The sequence below is a fragment of the Lathamus discolor genome, chromosome 6 (genome assembly GCF_037157495.1).
Source record: "Lathamus discolor isolate bLatDis1 chromosome 6, bLatDis1.hap1, whole genome shotgun sequence".
NCBI lineage: Eukaryota > Metazoa > Chordata > Aves > Psittaciformes > Psittacidae > Lathamus > Lathamus discolor.
In genome coordinates, this window is record NC_088889.1 from 78,477,952 (window position 1) to 78,490,194 (window position 12,243).

Sequence of the window (12,243 nt, forward strand, 5' to 3'; positions counted from 1 at the left end):
TGTCTCTCTAACACAACCAGTTACAATCGTATTTTTTGTTCTTTCCATGCCCCTTCCAAACACCTGCAGTCAGAGCATGTGTTTCTCATGCAATCAGTTCCTACTCTGTACCTGCCAATGTGGAGATGACCTGAAGTAAATGGATAACACAACCCACCTGCTACCCGATTCCTGTACAGAATAAGCTTTAGGAAGGGTTTCAAGAGCTTAAGTATGTTGGCAATGGGGATTGCTGCTTTTGGAAGCATACAGAAATAAAACATAAGTAAGGATCATTCTGCGATCTGGTTTTAGTCTTTACTGGCCTAGATTTTCCAACTAGCATTTCTATTGCCTTTACCTTAGAACTCTCAGCACTTCACAATCAGGATCAAATTTGCTAATATTGCAGAAACCAGCCCATAATTTAGCCCAGCAGTGCTCCTTAACAGAAGCCTGACATCGGATTAACCAGATTCACATGAAGTAGCGAAAAGCAGAAAAATGTCAGACGCCATTCTAGCATAGCGTCTGTCCTAACTGTGGCTTAAGTGAGTAACTTTGGGTAAATGGGAACTACCTTTAATTATCTTAAACTCCAACAGAAAGCCATTTTTGGAAATGCCCTTCTGTTATTACACAGTGGTGGTTTCCAGGGTTATTCACTCCCCTCTACCATTTTCATGTACCCAAGAAAATAACACTTTGTATACATTTTGCTAAATTTACAATATCTTCCTTTACTTATATCAATGCACAGATTATCTACAACTACATATACTGTTTCTCTGGGGATTTACATCTGTAATTTGGCATTTCTCACTTTACAGAGAAAACTGAATAGAAAAGGACTATCTGACAATATAGGTGGTGCTGGACAGTATTACTCAGCTTTGTAATTATCTTATCTCTACCTGCACAGCCACAGTTTCAATCAAAAAACCCTTAGTCACTTCCACCCTTGCTGAAGATAATGTGGGCCAACAGATCATTTAATCTATACCTGTTCATTCGCAGAGATGGTAACAGAAGTACTAACTTCCCATGGATATCTTGCATCAGACTGATCTCAGAGTAGGCGAATTGCTGCTGCATGAAGCAGCAGCCAAAAACACAATTCCACCACGAGCCAGGTTTCCTTGAGACCAGAAGTTACAACTCAGAGTAGATGACGCACCTATCTAATTATTTCAATCACTTCTCCACATACACTCACATCAAACCCTGAGAGTTTGGTTTTCTCGTTATGACTGTACAAGGAGGAGAAACCACAGCATAGCCCTTTCTCATTTCATGCAGTCCTGTAACTGTTATTATAAGAGGTTTTGTTCTTCTCCATAGCACCATGGGAGGAAAACAAAGGCAGAAGGACACACAGGTGTGCTTTGACCACTCATTGCCCCACTGTGTCTCAGGGCAGAACCACATTCAACTCTTCAACACTAACTGAGGGTTCCAACATTTCATTATTGCCATTAAAATTCCCCCCCTACACCCCCAAGGGATAAGGAGCAAAGTGAGAAATCCTTAAGGAAAAAGAAATTAAAAAGACAGCAGCAGGAATGCACTCTCCAACCTCAAGAGAACAAATACAACTTCAACAAACCACCTTTTAGATACAGTTCTATTCAGTAGCAAGGTAAAATTAACCAGAAGTATTTTGCCAAGGCTGTGACATATGTCAACTGCAAGCATTAGGACTGTAGCATATACCTAATTTATAGCTTTTATAGAGCATTTTCAGCTCTAATCATGCTTCTCTCACACTATTTAAGTATATAAAAAAAAAAAAAAACAAAAAGCTCTGTAACAAATATTCCCTAATGCACATTTGCAGGCAAAGCATCTATGGTCTCATCCAGCATGACTCATGTTACAGAGCAAAAAGAATAAGATGATTAAATAGATTGGCTCACCCAGCCTGTTTTTACACATCAATAAATAACCTCAACACAGCAGAAATAGAGATGTGGTTTTCTGTTTGGAGTTAATTCAAACACTGGCTCTTCTTCAGACCTTCCACACTATGTAAAATAGAGCTAGGCAAATAATTCATTATGAATAATTCATTCAATTAATTTAATTTCTTCTGCTCACTAATTAACTATCTTGACTTTTCTGAATGTTTTCATTATCTGAAAATTATTTACTCAACAGTTTCTATGAATAACTCCTTGCCTCTAGATTGTTCACAAGCAGATTAGTGCAAGAAATATAAATTGTAAATTCAAGCTGTGTTGAATAGTTTTAATTAGACATACAAGTCACATGCCATTTTTCTGCTTCCTTATTGGATATATGATAAAAACCCAAAACCCAAACAAACCAATATAACACAACTATCTCCTGCAAACAAAACCATTCCAAGACTGAAATTCATTTGCCACAAAAATTCTTGAACCTACAAACTGCACAGAGTAATTTTGTCTTCCTCTTTGAAGAAACAGTAAATTAAGCATGTTAAATTAGAAATATAAAACATAACTTGCATGCATCAATTCTTTAACTACTTGAGCTTCCCCTGCAATGCTATGTCCTCTTCCAGGCTCAAACCTTCACCACGGCTCCCCAGTCTGAATCCTGATAAGGGAAGAATGGCAGTGCCACTCCCTAGGAGTAAATTCAAGAGGATGTCCAAGTTTCCTCTTTAGTTTCCACCCAAGGAGAAGGTCACTGACATGGCCAGGTTTAGCAGGAAAGCTCTTACAGAGGCTACATTGCTCTTTTTCTGCTTCTCAGAGGAAACTGAGGTATTTATGGAGATAAACAAAAACACCATACAGAGTACATTTTTTGTTTGACATCATACCTCAGCACTGGATTCACTGTTTCCTTACTGTGGCACCCAGGCAGGTCATTAACCCATCTGCTTTCCTAGCTACAGACACAGGGATGGAAACACATCCTTACCCTGCTTGGTTGCTGCATAAAAACAAATGATGGGATGGGAGACAACTACAACAAGCAACCAAAACATGGTCAATTGAAATGAATGTGGCTGGGGAATCAACTATATACACAGAGGCAAGGTATATAAAAAGCCTTTCAGCTTTTCAATAGCTGTGTAAAGGAAATTTTTCCCATCATCATCTAACAGCAACAAAATCCCCCCAAAACCCCAAACCTACCCTGGACATACCTTTCTTCTTCATGCAGCTGTTGTTGCTTGTAAATGGGAGTTGTTCACTTCCATTCCCTCTAGGGTGAGAGGAAAGGGAGAAGTTTAGATGACAAATAGTAGGCTATCAGAGCCTAAAGTATTTCAAAGAGAAACACAGAACTACTGACAACTACCTGCTGTTTCTCAGAGGAGATAGCAGCAAACCATCTCATGTGGGATGGAAGAGTGCGAAGCAGCTGTGATTGCTGTAATCATTACTTGCTATGACCTGAGGGAACTGTGCTGCTGCCATCAGTTAAAGTTAGTTAGCCATTCTGCCAATTTACAGCCATATCTGCTTCCCACCCACCCCAGGTGGAGGAACTGTGCTGTGGACATCTCATCAGATGTGAACAATCAATCTTAACAGAGCTCATGAGACACATGTGGTGTGAGTCATCAGTTAAAAGTTACAGATTTTCAACTGGGGTAACAGTTAACGAAGTATGTATAATACTCGCATAAGAAACAGGCCAGATTTGGATGTATGCATCCACAAGAACCAATCTTTAACTCAACCCTGGGCAGAGGATAAATTATTTTAAGTCCTAAAGTGTCAGTTTGACCTTTTCCTTCAACACATTAAAGACCCCATACTCCACAACTGAAGACTTTATGAGAAGGCTGTACGTAGGGTTTGCCAAGCAGAACTCTTAACTTGTATTATAAATGAAAGTGCCTTTAAAAAAACACTTTCAGACAGCATGTATTACTGGATAATGGATAAAATACGATTTCTGTTAAAGTAATTTCTACTTCTGTCTTTCATCTCATATAATGTATTTCCAGCCAAATAATTTTAGTTAAAATTAGTGTCCTGTAGTATTTTCATTCATGCAAAACAATTCTGTAATACCGCACAGACCTATACTGATTAATGTCCTTGAAGACTTCCTTAAATATTTAGAGCTGAACTTTAATTCTGCTCACAAAAACAATCTTATCTCATTTCTTGACTACTGGAATTCCTTCTATTAAGTCTGTAGCATACATATTACAGCAAACAGATGAAACTCTTGGTGACAATATGCATAATGAGGAGGCCCCATTCCTTACAGAGAAGGCTAATTAATCATTAGGTGAGTGCTAGTAAATTTTCTGAATCACCAAGTTTCTGACAGACATACTGTTAAGCCAACAAAATGCCCACAGATGTTACTTGCCCATCAGAGGGGAACATATTCTCTTGAGGATCCTGAGCATCTTGTCATGGTTTACTTATTTATTTTTGAATGAAACAAAAAATTAGCAAACCCATGTAATGATTAATGTGTATGTGCAAGCACAAAATAATAGCATGACACCTATTAATAATTAAAACTAGAACTGGATTTTAAGATGCTAAAATAGAAATGTGAATTGCTTTCCAGCAGCTCTGAAATGGTACAATTAATATATCTACTGCACTGCCTGCTCAATAGCTTAAGCATAACTTAATTCAGAGAAAACTATCTCGAATTGCTTCACTTTATTTTCTCCCTACACCTTTTAGTACTTTGCTAGAGCTGTCTCCACACAAAAGCTCCATCACTACCTTCAATAACCTGTATTGTTCTCTTCCTCTGGATGTAAAAGCCAGAGAATTTGGTACAGCTCCATGTCTGCCAAGAACCACCTGACCCATTCTTCACTTGGTGGGAATTGGAAGATGTGTCACACATTTCACACTGCCCATGGGGAGCCTGGTTTGGTTGGCCAGAATGTGTCCAAATATGCCACGAACCCAAAGGCAAAATTAGACCCAAACCAACAGCCTCTGAATACATCAGGTGCTTGGATCAGTCTTTTGCAGGATACTTCTTACTACAGCAGACTACTCAATGAGACTTTAGATCTGCAGTTTCGCTTAAATTATCATTCTCCTTCATAGATTTTACAAGGATGGTCTCAGGAAAACATTAATGAGTATTTTTTAAGTATTTCTGTAATTACAGGGATATTTTTCAAGTGCAGAATACAAGGCAGGGCCTCAGCAGGACTCAAGCCTGAGACCTCCCTTCCTCACTAAACATTTTTCTTTCAACAGTATTTAACTTCCCCCCCATGCCTTTATAAAAGATAGTATGAGGCTGGCGTATATAGAAAACTACTGTTTCTTTTATTCCTTCCTCTCCCTCCTTGGGTATTAATTACATTATAGTTCATTAGCTGAGCTCATTAAGAACGCAGTACAGGTAGGAAATAGGTAATTGGTTGGGTACAATTATTACATTAATCTAATTAGGTGGTTTGTGCTTTTATCAAAAAGGTGACCTCTGTGGATACTGGAATAGGTTTTGCTCCCTTACTGCTTACTGGGCTGCAGGCAGCCATGGCTCTGTGTTTACTCAGGAGAATGAAAAGCCACATTAAAATTGCTTTTGGTGCAGTTCAGGCTGATGGGAAGAGGCAGCTGTATCCAGACAGCTGTCTTACAAGACCACTGGGTTTTAATATGACTCTGTCCCTCCTCACTTTCTTGAACGCCACTGATGCTCTATTGTGTGCTAGCCAAAACACAGCCCTGGATATTAGGAATGTGGGAGGGTCACAGAAGCCTTGTGCTCAAGACAGGCCAGATCTCTTAAGATACCATGGCAGTAAAGCCAGAGCAAAAGAATTAAAAACATGGAAGAATGCAGCAGATATACTCACATTCCATATTAATGCAACTGAGCCAGCCAATGCCAATATCAGAGGCCCAGGGACATCCATCACATCCCGTTTCTGGGACAGTGCCTCTGGCAGAGCAGGCAGCCGTGACCCGCATGGTCTGGCTTGGTGACTGTGCCACGAAGAGGACAGTGAGCCTTTCACCTCATGTCACTGCTCAGGGCTCATCACAAGCTGCCCCCAAACACTCCTAGAGGGTTTTTTATTTTCATATTGCTTCAATTAAACAACTAGAATGATTTGTTCCTGAGAATACCACACAAAGGAACACCATTGATGGGAAGCAACTCTGGGGATGCTTTCAATTGAAGCAGCAACTGGTGGGGGTGGCAAAGCATGGTCCAATTCCTAATTAAGTAAATGTAGCATCTCCCACTGACTGAGCTGGGAGCTGGACAAAGCCCAGAACAGAAAGAGAGGGGTCAAGCAGTGGATGAGTTCAAAACAGCATTAAGAGGTTTACTTGTCACCTTTATAGGAGAATGTTTCTGTAGTCTACAGAGAAGTTGCTGTTTTCCGAAGAATCTTATCCAAACAAAACAGAGACATATTGTGTTTACATAAAAAAGAGCAAGATTCTAAGCAGAAAAAAAAGAAAAAGTTTTTTTTCAATTTAATCTTTGTGTTGATTTTGAACAAATTTCTCTTCAAAAATAAAATATCCATGACTATTCTGAAGCTTAATAGTTTTGTTGGTATTACAGACACTTGCTCCTAATTTTCACATTGCTAAACCCCATGTTTATGTACTTACTGCTTCAGGAGGATGTAACTTCCCAGTGCTGGCAAATAGCAAAAATAATGCCTGCCTGTTTCTGCAGTCACAAAGGGTATGTAGCTGTGATTATAAATTACATCCAGCCAAATAAGAGGCACAAAACATAAGCTTGTCAAGTCAACTGGAGCAAATTGGTATTGTGCTAGAACAAACTGGAGAACTAACACGCAATACAGATGAAATCATGGACAGCTGAAGTCGATCCATAGTTTATCTTCCAGAGTCAGTTAATGTCGATGTCAGTGGAATTTGCACAACAAACCCTCAACCTCTGCTCTGCACTAGCTGACATTTCCCTCCATTTAAAATTGGCAGTGTAAGCTACGGAACCTAAATTTAACCTCTGGAGACTATGCCACATGACATCTGTGTTCTTTACATGTTCAGCTTAAGACTTTGAAAGCTAATTTACCCATGTACCACCTCAACAAGTGACTTGCCTAGCAACTGCTGAACTTCTGTCACTTGTTGGCTTCTGTTGGCAGAGCCGTTTTCTCTTGGGAACTCATTCTTTAATAATGACCATCTCAGACCCCTGAGGATGACACTAATGAGCATTTGAAAATGCCAGGAATTAAAAAAAAAATCTAACAGCATTCAGTGATTTTTGAAGAAACACCCACCTGATCTAGGTGGCCATTGCACCAATAGATTTTTGCAACAAATTGTGTCAGGCTCTATTAGATTCATATTGAATCTCACATCCAAAATACAAACATTTAAACAGACACCTGAAATACTGAAAACCAAATTAAAGATTTCTTACAAAGTGCTGCTTCTGTTATGTGCTTAAGAGAACAGTATGTGAGAAGAATTGCTAAACAAATACCACCTCCAAACCAAAATAGCTTCAAAATGATAGACTAAAGTACAGTGGCGAAAGAGCTGCAAAGTCCAGTTGTATCTTCTCCTCCCGCCAAGATCAAATTAATTCAGTTGTAAATGAATAAGGATATGGTGGCTTTTCCTCCAGACATATGCCTTTTCCTCCAGAAATTACCCAGGACCTGTCCTCACAGTGACAGAGAGCAACAATGCTCTGGGCCCCAAGGGAGCTGCACTTTTTGCCTTGCATCAACCTCCATATCCACTAAGTTCCTGCAGCTACACACAGAAGCCATAAATTGTGCAACCATGTGTTTGCTGAACTTCCCTCCTCAATTAAAGTAGGTTTTTTTCTTTTCACCTATCTGGTCTTTGTACCAAACAAATGCATAATGCACTCATATGTTGGTCAGAGAGCCTGGCTTATGGATGACTCTGCTATGCTCTTCCTTTGGTCTACGCATCCCATGCAATTCTCTCCATCTTCTCCCTTTCATCCCTTTAGGTTTCAAAGCTATACGGATATGACAGTGATACAAGACAAGTCTGCAGAGGAATCTGAAATGGAGATTAACTACCAAATAAAAATAGATACTTTTACCACTTCTTAACATCTTCCCCTAAAGAAATAAGCAGTATCATACCCAGCTACATTAGCAACAAATCAAACGTTCTGCAAACATCACAAGGCCAGGAGAAAATGAGCTAGAGGGATTACCCTAATTCTTTACTTATGCACCCCCATTTGTGGAAACACTCAGTTATATCCTCCCTTTATATTAGAGCAAAATTAATTAAATAGGTTATAATTTAGAACAAAAGAGGAAAAATAACCGGCAATATAAAGCCACAACTAATTAGAAAATGTTACTTGAGAACACATGGAGAGATGCATAAGCAAAAAAAAAAAAAAAAAGTAAGGTAATTTAACAGGTTTAAAACCCTGGGCCTTCCATATCATCATTCAATAAAATGATGTGCTTGTTTTGGGGGAATCCAGCTCTTCTGAAAGCTCAGTAAGAGTTTAAACTACTTCACCTATTTACAGTTATTGAATGGCAAATTGCTAAAGGAAATTATGTCAGAGAGCAGCTAGATAAACGTTGACAGCATCTTGTCACCAGCCTGAGATGGGTTCTTGCACTGGCTTAAACATTCAAGTAATTTTACTCAGGGAAAAGGGTAATACTCATGTGTATTATTGAACCACTGTACAAATACCATCTGGATCAGAGACCCAGATGTCCCTTCTGTAAAAACAGGAGCATTTTCTTCACTATATGTTCACTTAAAAAGTATTCTGATTCCTGTCTGTAGACTGTAGGCATCAGACAAAGCATTAAGAAAACAAAGGAACCAAACCCCTCACATATTCAAGTTCATCTGACCTGCACAAATACATACCCCCACACATACTCACTTGCACGTGACAAGTTTGTGTACTTTGTCCACTATTCAAGTGGGAGGAATGACATTGGAGTACTGGAAACTAGTAGAAAAGTAATTCAGATCAAATAAAAACTATGGCTACTGAGCACAGTCTTTATTAAAAATTATTAGGTCTAGAAACACACCATCAAACCCACCAGAATAGGTATGAGAAAGGCAGCACTGTTTACAGCTTCATGAGCTTCATGTGCAATTGCTGGCAGGTATTAAAGACAGAGCATGCTAAATGGCCAGGGGTTTCAAGGCAACCATTTCCTCATTCTGTCTTCGTGTTCCAAGAGTTATTTTTCTGCTTACTTATTTCATCTTTCATTTAATTGAACAAAAATAAACACAAAGCAGAATCTGAATGGCACATGATTAAGATGTATCCCTTGAAATTCTGCAGACCCAAAATCCTCTTGGTACTACTTTGTTCTTAAGGGATGCCCAACAATGATTTACTGTGAGATGAATAATGCATTTATATCATATACCAGTTGTAGCAAAAATAATCTATAAATGTTTAATAAATATTCCATAATGCTTTTGGTGAGCATGCTATAAATAAGTAACAATAGATTTGTGATGAAATATTTATATGCATTTTGGCTATTGTTATGCTTTAAGTGTTCAAGGAGCCATTACTAACAAAGTGAATGGAGTTACCAAGGTTATAGATATGTTCTGTAAGCCATTTATAATGAAATGTTCAACACTTAAAGTAAATGCATTTGTAGGGGTTCTTGACAAAGTGTAAGTGTCTAACAAACCATTCATACTAAACTCCAAGCAGATATAAATGACACGTAGTCATTTGATAAGTCATTTACAGTGAGACGTGAAACTCTGCTGGGAATGTATTTTAAAATCTTTGTGTGTTCCTTTCTACTAATTGGAGCATACTTCCAAATACATGGTGTACTACACTGCAGATAGATGGTTTACATGTACTGTGCTCAGCTCTGGGACTCCTAACATAAGGAGGAGGTGGACCTATTGGAGTAAGTCCAGCAGATGCCAGTAAGTTACTAAGACTGCATTATCAGCTATCACATCCAGATAACCTGAAGGCTCAAGAGCATAGATAACTTCCAAAGAGGTGCCGGGTTCAAAAAGCAGCTTGAGGGTTCTTCCCATGCAGTGTGATGCTAAATACTCACTGCTGCAAGGCATGGCTGTGGACAGTGCACAGCAAAGCCCTGGCTGACTAAGAGGCCTTAGGAGTGCTGCAGAGACAGTGCCAGCCTAACATTTTTAGCTAATGCCATCTCACTTATAGTGACAGCAGCTTAAGAAGATAGCACTTATTACTGTTACAGAAATATCCAGAAAATAATATATAGCAAGTGTTTTAAGGAAAAGATTCTTAATGTTGAAGTATATGCACATCCATCCTAGTATCCAGAGCAGCCATTATACCACGTTCTGACCTGGGCAAGATAAACTGTATCCCCTTGAACCTGGCCAACTCAAGAGTACTCCTGGTGCTGTTTAGGAAGATATGCCTGAACGATTCTGAAGGATATTAATGATGGATTGTATCACACACTATTACCATACGCTTATGTTTCAGGCTGTTTCATAGCACCCTTGGCTGCAGTGGGAAGCACATGGGGCTGCTGCTGGCTCCCACAGCTGCTTTACACTCACATCATCCTCAGTGCTTTCACAGCTCCTATAAAACACACTGGTCTCTCCAGCAGCCTTGCAGTTCATGGCTCTGAATGACCCTCAGAGACTAAAATGCTCTGGACAGCAGCGTTGTTTTCATGATAGAAAATCATAGTGATTTCCTCACTTGGTGAAAAGAGCATTACGAATAGTTGCAAAAGTTTAAAACCTGTTTGAAATAATACCATTAAAGGTAGAAGGATTTAACTTCCTCTTTACACAGCCATTCACCCGGGGCTTAACAGTATGGGATTTGGCTCAAAAAACCGCAACAATATCACAACAAGTTGAATACAGAAAGAAGTAATACTCATTTCTGTACTTCAGTTAATCTCCCAAAACATAGGACTATTATAGTCTGTTGGAACATGCATATTGCCACAACAGAGCTGAAAAATAAATGAAGACTTCCTTTCAGTCCCTCACAGATAACGGGAAGAGGACATCAGCATGAGATGAATTAGCCAGATCACTTGCCCAAAACACAGGATTATGTTACATTAAACTTCCAAGGAAATAAACACAATTTTAAATTCAATAATTTTCTTTGACATTAGGAGCTACTGTATGGCAACTATAATGCAAATTTAATTACTACAGTATTTTGTATATAGTTCTACAGTGCTGAATCATTCCAGGGTCAATACGAGGTTTGCTCGTTTTGTGTCTCTATCAGGAGTGTCAGGCACATGTGAGAAGTATTAGATTTTGCTCTTCACTTATCTCCTTTCACATTGCAAAATAAGCAAGATCTGAAATATGAAAATAACCTTCACTCTGTCTTTAGACACTTGAAAAGGTAAATTCTTATCTCAACTTTATCCATATCCTCAGCTTTATAGCAACACTAAAACATTACAGGGAGATACTTTCTAATAATGATACATTAATGAACAATAAATTACAGAGGAAATACTACTTAGAACCTCCATATTAATACTAAATGAGCTCTTCATTATTAATATATCATCATCAATATAAAAAGAAATTATCAATAATTAGGCTATCATTTTATACTGTTAAACACAAGAGATTATATTTTATTTCAATTTTAATAGACTTTGAAAAAGTCATCCACTGTCCTGCACAGAATTTCACATCAAGTGAAGAAATCTGTGCAAGGAAGGGGTGCTTCAAATGCACAAGCCCTGCCATGCCTGCCTGAAGTCAGCAATTACTTCACTTACAGGGGAAATTTGTTTTCACTGGAATTATACAATTAGAACCAACATGGCCATAGATCCCAGAAAAAGGAAGTAGTAATAATTTGTATGTGTACAACAGCTTTGTGATCATAATGCATTTTATAGCTGGAATACTGAAATGAGAACCATCAACGTGAAGTATGCCCAAATGCTCTTGTGCTTGATGTCCACAATAGTGCAAACAGCGTCTTTTTAACTTAAGTTCGTCATCCCACGTTTTCAGATTTTAGACACTGATGGTGCAGAAGAACGTGGCCTTTTTGTAACAAAACCTATCATGAGACAAACTCAGATTTATTTTCTCACAGTTACTTTCTTTTTTTTTTTCTCTCATTTCTTAAGCTTCCTTGATGAAAGATCTCCAATCCAGCTGCTAAAAAACTGCTGGTGGTGATGCTGCGCCACCACAAAAATGAGGTGAAAAGAAATAGTGCTCAGGCAGTGCATAAACCAATTTAAAAAGAGAAGTTTGTTACTTTTCTTTACACTGAGGAATGTCAGTGTAAAGAAGTCAAGTACTTCTGTGTTTAAGTGGGAAAATG

General features: G+C 38.6%; 1 long non-coding RNA gene across 2 annotated transcripts in view; it reads right to left on the reverse strand.

Annotated features, from left to right (window-relative positions):
• LOC136016569 (uncharacterized) overlaps window positions 1-3,382 on the reverse strand; it is a 461,128-nt gene extending 457,746 nt beyond the window's left edge. For both annotated transcript variants that reach the window (XR_010613651.1, XR_010613652.1), the window contains exons 1-2: window positions 3,274-3,382; window positions 3,119-3,177 (exon numbers count right to left, since the gene is read on the reverse strand). This is a non-coding gene — a long non-coding RNA (uncharacterized LOC136016569). The remainder of the gene's footprint in view (window positions 1-3,118; window positions 3,178-3,273) is intronic.
• Between the last annotated feature and the right edge of the window lie 8,861 nt (window positions 3,383-12,243).